This window comes from Tupaia chinensis, unplaced genomic scaffold, assembly GCF_000334495.1.
Source record: "Tupaia chinensis unplaced genomic scaffold, TupChi_1.0 Scaffold139341_1, whole genome shotgun sequence".
In the NCBI taxonomy this organism is placed as follows: domain Eukaryota; kingdom Metazoa; phylum Chordata; class Mammalia; order Scandentia; family Tupaiidae; genus Tupaia; species Tupaia belangeri.
In genome coordinates this window covers 1,380,022-1,388,395 of record NW_006199230.1, presented here as the reverse complement: position 1 = coordinate 1,388,395, position 8,374 = coordinate 1,380,022, and positions in this window count along the sequence as shown.

The window sequence follows — 8,374 nt, the reverse complement described above, 5'->3', positions numbered from 1 at the left end:
AATATCTTATTACAGGGACCAGCAGTTAGTGTAATGGCTATGTTGCTGGACTCCCATGTAGTCGGCCCCAGTTCGTGTCCCGGACTCGGTGGCTTAAAACTCATGCTGGGCGCCTGTGCGTGCGTGCCCAAGATCCTGAAAGGAGAATGGAGGAGGAGGGATTGTGGTATGGCCATCCCCTCTGGGAGGTGATTTCTCGCTTTCTGTCTCTAAGTCTCTCTCTGTCTGTCTGGCGAGCACACGCGCCCTATAGCAAAAACTTCTCTCCCCCCCGCCCCAAGAAAAACAAAATCTTATTATATATTTTAGCAACTTCAGCATATATTTATTTTCCTTTTCTTATTAAGTCAAGACTTTTACATTTTCCCTTAAAGAAAGCCCTTTAGGGGTTCTCTTTGGTAGATCTGAATTGCCAGCATCGCTACTCAAGCACGTTGGAGTCACTATTAAGTGAACTAAGCATTCTTGAACAAAAGCACTTTGATACCATGACAGTTGATCTGATAGCAGAGGGAGCAACTAAGAGGCCATCAGAACTGATCGTGCAGATAGTGTGGGGACACTGGACGAAGGGATGATTCATGTCCTTGGCAGATACAGTGGGATCATGCAAGGTTCCATTGTGTGACTCAGAATGGCACACTAAATTTTAGAATCTTTTATTTCTGGAATTTCTATTAGGTAAGTTTGAACTATTGTTGACTTTAGGTAACTAAAACTTCAGAAAGGAAAACTGCAGATAAGAACAACTGTAAGATCTTTGCAGATATAACCAAGTTAAGATGAAGTCATTATGTAGACACTGCTATAATATAACTCATATCTTTGTAAATATAGGAGAAGAGACACAGAGTGACACAAGGAGAAACTATGTGACAGTGGAGCCAGAGATATGAGTGATGCGTACTTAAGCCAAGGAACACCAAAGATTCTTGACAAGACCAGAAGGCATGAAATAGATCCCCTACTAGAACCTTCAGAGGAAGCACAGCCCTGCTGACATTTTGATTTCTGACTTCTGGCCTCCAGAACTGTGAGAGAATAAATTTCTCTTGTTTAGAGCCTCCAGTTTGTGGTACTTTGTTACAACAGCAGAAGAAAGGTAATACAGACCCCTTAGAGAAGCACTTCACTTAAAGTAAAGAATCTACCCTCAATTACAAACACCAAACGCAGGCCTTTGTTTTCCCATCAGATTGGGACTAAGTCACCATTTCTTCATCGTACATCATATCAAGTAGTTAGCTTATATGCAGGAGCCACACTGGATGAAGCATAGGTACTTTCAAGTTCTAAAGTTACTTAGTTCAGTGAGATGTACTTACTCTGAGAGGAATCAGGAAACAGGGACCAGGTAGGGTAAAGTATGGATTGATATTTTTCTCATGTTTATCCTGGTGACTGGCAAAAAGACAGACTGAATTACCTATACTAAATGTGTTTCTCTTTTTCACTCTTTTGCATCCAGTTGAACAGCTGCATTTGCATAGGTGAGATCCACTATTCTGAAATGTGCACATTATTTTCTACCTCATACTTCATTTATTTTAGTTGTCTCAGAAGAATATAATCTATCAAAATTGAGTTTTCTAAGAGTTTCAAATATTTGCATTTTATTGCCCCTTAATCTGCCTAAAATTAAATTTTAAATTTAGGAGTATTTTATATATAATACAAAACTTTTTTGCTCATAAAACTATCATTTTGGTTTATTGAATATAGACATATGTTTCTTTTGGGCAAATAATACATACTAAATTAATTTACTCGTATCTATTTAAATTCACTTATAAGTGGAGCTCTGGACTGCTTAACTTTAAGGAATTTGCATCACATTTTATCTCTTTTCAGAAAAGGCAAAACTCAAAACAAAAAATATTCTTAACATGAAAAGAAAAAAATTTAAAAACGCTGTTGGACTAGATGTATTCATTATGTAAAGCACACATAGAGATTGTTCATTTTATAAAAGGAAATGAGGGTCCAGGAAGTGTTTTTAAAATAAGCCATCCTGGGGAACCAGCAGTTAGCGTAATGGCTATGTCGCTGGACTACCATGTAGTTGACCAAGGTTCGTGTCCCAGAACCGGTGGCTTAAAACTCACACCGGGCGCATGTGCATGTGTGCCCAAGAATTCAAGAGGAGAATGGAGGAGAAGGGATTGCGACACGACCATCCTCCCTGGGGGGTGATTTCTCGCTTTCTGTCTCTATGACTCTCTGTTTGTCTGGCGAGTACATGCGCCCTATAGCGAAAACCTCTCCCCCCCAAAAAATAAATAAAAAATAAAAAAAATATAAGCCATCCTGGGGCTGGCAGGTGACATGTGGTTAAAGGCACTGAACTCCCACATGACTGATTGTGGTTTAAGTCCTGGACCTGTTGGCTGCCTTATCACTTTCTTTCTCTGGTTATATTGAAATAATAATGACAATAATAAATAAAGTTAAATTTAAAAACCCTTTGATTGCTATAGAAATAAATGAATGTTACTATTCCACTCCAATATAATATTCTTTTCAGATCTACTTTGTAGGACCGAAACAACTCCACAGAACTGTAAAGCAAAAGATGATATACAGAGATCTGTAGGAGTCACTTGCTTTTATTTCCTTATGAAATGGTCAGTGTTTCACACAGACAAAACTGTGTATGCTTTCGTTTATGGATTAGGTGTGTGGCTTGGCCCCCATGGTATGTGGCCATAATGTTGCAACATAGCTTTTACATATAAACTTCACATTTGTGTTTTTATAAATTAATTATATTTAAAGTGGAAGCCATGAAGGAACATTTTGTTTAGATATATTATTTATCTTTTTGAAAACATTTATACTAGAAAAGCCTCCTAATTTCAAAGCAAAAGAACTTAAAATATTATTTTATTGCATTCACTTAGTTGTTAGTGCTACCACAATTTTTACTTGCTGCCATCATGCCCAAACCTTTACAGAAACACCTCAATGATTATTTTAGTCTTTTCCTCAATACCTTCACTATTCTTTCCATGACACAGTACATAGAAAAAGATAAATAAAAATTTGTGACTTTACTCTTCAACTTCCACATTTTCACTTGCAAATTAAGTCTGCAGCATTCAATGTTCCAACAGGTGGAATTTAATTTACCACTTTGTTTATTTTGATCTAAAGACTCTTCTGATGCAGCTAATAATTAATAGATTTATTTCAGATGTCCCCACTTTCTTAGTGTCTGAATTGCACTTAATTTAATTGTTTAACAATCTGCTCACTCATGCATAGGCAGTTAATATTCAACGGCATTAGGAGAATCTTTGTGCGTACTCTACCATGTAGCTTATTCACAGAGGAAAGCTGTTCAAACTTTAGAAACAGTAAATGCCTATATTTTACCACCTTCTTTTATCATCTAGATATTACTTGTATTTTACCTTGTTTTACCATTTTACTCCTAGATACACTTATGTGAAAGGCTCTGTCAGAGCAGTTATTTACATGTATGACCACTTCATCTCTTCAAGCACTTATGAATTTCTGCAGAAATTATTTTTTTATTGACTGTTGCTGGGTAGAGTACTCTCTTTTGTTAGCACTCTTGGATAGCCATAAAATATAGAACAATCTCTCCTCCTCCACTGTTACACTAGAAAGTTTAATTAAAGAAAATACTGCATAGCATAGATATCTAGTAATAAGTGTCCAGGTTCTTATCATCTCTCTTCTGGACAATTGCAAAACCCTCCTAATGTTCCTTCCGCCTCTGAAGACGTTTCTCCATGCCTGGCATAGCAATCACAGTCATGTTTTTAAAGCCAAAGCCCTTTCATGTCTCCCCATTGTTTAAGAGAGTAAATAAAATTTGAATTAAGTGTTTAGATGCTGAGAATCCCTGTGAAAATATATCCACAAAACTCACTCTTCTCTTCACCTGGAGGACTTTGTCATTTTTGTTTTGGGCCTTCCTTTTGTAGAAATACACTATAAGAGCCAACTTCATTTCTCTGCTAGGCACAGCTAGATGCATCTTCACCTGAACAAGCTCCTTTACTCTGTACTTCATACACTAAGGTCACTAAGATCTGGAAGGAGGCAGAAAATCTTCCCTAGCTCTCACCACCTGCCTTACAGAGATGCACCTGTAACCCGTGACAGGGACTGCTGTCTCCAAGCACCTTGGGTCATGTCACCACCCAGACCCTCAGTCACACAGTTTCTAAGCTCCACTGTAAGTTCATGAACACATGTCTAGTTACAAGGTCTCTAGGGTGGAAATTTTCCTGAAGGTTCCCACATCTCTCTACTTTTTCATTTAAGTTTTACTTTATCCAGGAATGGGTTTCCATTTCCCATGGCTTACTTTCTTATCTGCAAAGACCCTTTTTTTCCACTTTTCTTTAGTCTCACTTCTCTCTAAATATGAGTGGTCTTCAAAAAGTTCAACTAAAATGCATGTTATGAGAAAAGTGCTTAAATGTCATTTTGTTTTCACCAAATTCAATTCATGCTTTAATTCCATTTTTCCCAATCTTTTTGAAGTCCCTTTGTATGTTCCTACACATTTCTGTGTATAGAAAGAGAAATATAGTCACATCACAGAAAAAATATGTAAATATATAGCAATTGTCAATATGTCTTGTCTTAACACTGATATTCAATTTATTAGCAGATTGACCAGAAAAATGTAAAGTTGGCAGAAGTTATTTTCTTTGCATCTCTCATTTTCTTACTTCTCTTTATATCAGGGGATTCTTGATAGAATTTAGACCCATTGCATCCTCTTAGTACTCACAATGAAGCATCTCACCAAGACATACCTCTTAGTATCAGTTCATGACTCTCTTCTTCCTTAATTCAACTGAGCAACAATTTACAGAGATTCCATTTTGAAGGAAATGTGTGCAAGTCTCTAAAAGGAGAATAAATAGGCACAAGAGCCTTGTGTGAAACATCTTTCTTACAGAGAGAATTTTGGGTCATGACATGACTTTAATGTTCATAGTAAATACTCAACAAAACTTTATCCCAACACTAGTATCAGCTGGATAAAGAATATACAAATGATCAGAGAAGAAAAAGGGCACACCGTTTCTTCTTTACTATATATATATATTAAATGGAGGCCAAGACCAAATCAATAACTTTTTGGCTGTTCAGAGGACTCAAGTATTACTCAAATAATAGTACTTAAATAGTACTCTAACGAGTACTACTCAAACAGTAACCTGAAGCCTCCATCAAAAAGATTTGATGTCATAGACTTGGATTTAAGTCCTGTATTTGCACTCCTAGGCTGCATGATTTTCAGCAAATTACTTTACTCACTGAGATTCATTTTGTCCTTTACAAAACAAACATAACTCATTTATAACATGTGTTTGAGGGGCCAGCAGGTGGCGTGGTGGTTTAGGTGCTGGACACTCCCACATGGTAGACCATGGTTTGAATCCTGGACCTGGTGTCTTGCTTTCTCACTTTCCCTGTCTTTCTCTCTATGTGTCTCTCTCTGGTCAGATTAAAATAAATGAATGAATCAATAAAATTAAATAATTCTTAAAAATGTGTTTGAGCTGGGTTAAAGAAAGCATATATGGTACTGGTTTTTAAGGTAGGTTTTGCTGAATGCTGAAGATGAACAGGGGTTCTTTCAGGATTTTATAAACATCAGGATCAAATTTTGTTTTAACATATATTTTAAACAATAACAATAATGGCAATTATAAACTAAATTTTCATAAAATACTGACAGTAAGCCATATGAATAGTGAGAATGAACCTACTTTCTCTACTCCTAAAATGAAAAATAAAAAACACTATAAGCTGAACAAAAACATATTTTAAAATTGTATCAGAGTAAGATGATATTTTATTTTTCTTACTGTTTTCACTAAAGAGTGCTTTAGGTGCCAGACGGTATCATAACAGTAACCCTGACTCTACAAGGCTAACCCAGGGGGAAGGCTCCCAGTTTAAGTTCAGAGACTTCCCTACGTGCACAGGCATGTGTGAAACCCATGACCCAAGACAGGCTAAAAAGTGGATCACGGCATTAAGACACGATAGAATGTGCTTCTCTCTGTTTCTCCTTCTGTGTCTTACTCTCACTGTCTCTCTTGATCATAGGAGAGATCTATAAATAAAATGAACTTAAAAAAACAACAAAGAAACAGCATGTGAGTTTAGCTTTAGGAGGGAGGAAGCACAATCGTTGGCAGTCCTCATTATTCTTTCTCCCACCGCTTCTCTGTGAGTCGGCCTGATGGGCCATCTGGTACGTATCTCCAAGTCTCTCCTTCCATTCTTTGTGATATAATGCGTTTCATTCTCTAGTCAGAGTCACATGCTTCCTCAAGACTGCTTCTGCCACGACAGTCACATAGCTCCTTTATTTCTTCCACTTTATCCTTTTTTTCCCTTCAAATCAACTACCCATAATTTTGGCTTTACATTTTGAATCTTGCTACCTCTTAGACATGATCCAATGCTACGGTTTTCAATTTTGAAATGACAATCTTTGACTACAGCCTCTATTATTTATAATGAACCCTTTCTCTGAAGCTCCTCAATGTGTCCTCTGTCACCTCAGCACTTTAATACTCAACCAGTACTAGATTTTCATTCTTACATGGCTTACATTATGATTCAGCCATTTTTCAATCTTTAATCATTTTAGTGATGTTTTGTGACACTTCTTTGAATTTATTTCCTCACTACACTTCTTTGAATTTATATCCTTTTTGATTATTTTGCCAGTGAGAAACTTTGAAACTTTATCACTCTTCCACCATTTTCATTTTCAGACAAAAATACCTGGTGAAAATGATAAAATTAGTTGAATTTTTATTTAAAACCACAGTACTGTAGGACGAGGGGTGTAGATCCAAGTGCTTACGAGGACCATTCAAATTTAAGTCTGGTCAGTGCAGAATAACCACTTCTATTCTTTTTACTAATGGTGATATCTCTTCTCCAGTTCATGCTTTCATGACTCAAGAAGGGGGTCTTGGGCTTTTCTAGGAAAAGAGGTAGTAATAGGTATTTTGAGTTCACGTAATATATCCACCCTAACTTGATGACTGGTTAGTCTTCAGACTTTTCCTCAATACATGGTCAAAGTGGTGCTGGCAATTTCAACTGTAGGCCATCATTGCATTCAACCTTTGAGAATCTAGCCTAGTCCTATATTAGAACCAATTTCATGTGTGTATATCAGGATGCTAAATTCTGCCTTATGAGAGAATGTCACTAATATATCCTTGAATATAATTCAAGTCTATATTTTACCATTTGTACAAACATTTTCCTAGTTTATGCAGGTATATTTTAGCCAAAAATTGCAACTTCTCCTTAGAGTATTGTTATTTTTTTCCCACATGATAGACAGAATTTCCTTACTTGTGCTATACTGAGAAATGAAGAAATGAAAGTAAGTGGGAGGCTTCACTTCTGAATTCTACAAAACTTTTAAGGAAGAGTTAACCCCTAGCCTACTAAAATTATTTCTAAAGATTCAAAAGGAAAGAAACCTTCCAAATTCATTTTATGAAGCCTCCATCATCCTCATCCCCAAAACAGATAAGGACATGACAAGAAAGGAAAACTATAGACCGATATCAATGATGAATATAGATGCAAAAATCCCCAACAAGATACTCGCAAGTCGTATCCAACAACATATAACAAAGATCATTCATCACGACCAGGTAGGTTTTATCCCAGGGATGCAAGGGTGGTTCAACATACACAAGACCATAAATGTAATACACCACATTAACAGAAAGAAAGATAAAAACCATATGATCATCTCAATTGATGCAGAGAAAGCATTTGATAAAATACAACATGCTTTTGTGATTAAGAGCCTCAATAAGATTCGTATAGAAGGGTCATTTCTCAAAACAATAAAAGCCATCAATGAAAAACTTACAGCTAACATTATACTAAATGGGGGAAAGCTGAAAGCTTTTCCACTAAAAGCGGGTACTAGGCAAGGCTGCCCACTTCCTCCATTGCTCTTTAATGTCTTAGCTATTGCAATCAGAGAAGAGAACAATATAAAAGGCATTCAAATAGGCAAATAAGAGTTGAAAATATTTTTATTCACAGATGACAAGATGGTATACTTAGAAGATCCAAAGGTCTCCATGAAAAAACCTCTTGAAGTAATAAGTGAATACAGTAAAGTGGCAGGATACAAAATCAATATCCAAAAATCTATAGCATTTCTATTTATGAACAACAAGTTGAACGAAGCAGAGCTGAAGAATGGAATCCCTTTCACCGTAGCCACAAGATGTATAAGATATCTAGGGATAAACCTAACTAAGAAAGTCAAAGACCTTTATAAAGAAAACTACGAGAATCTTAAAAAAGACATTGAAAGTGACATAAAAAA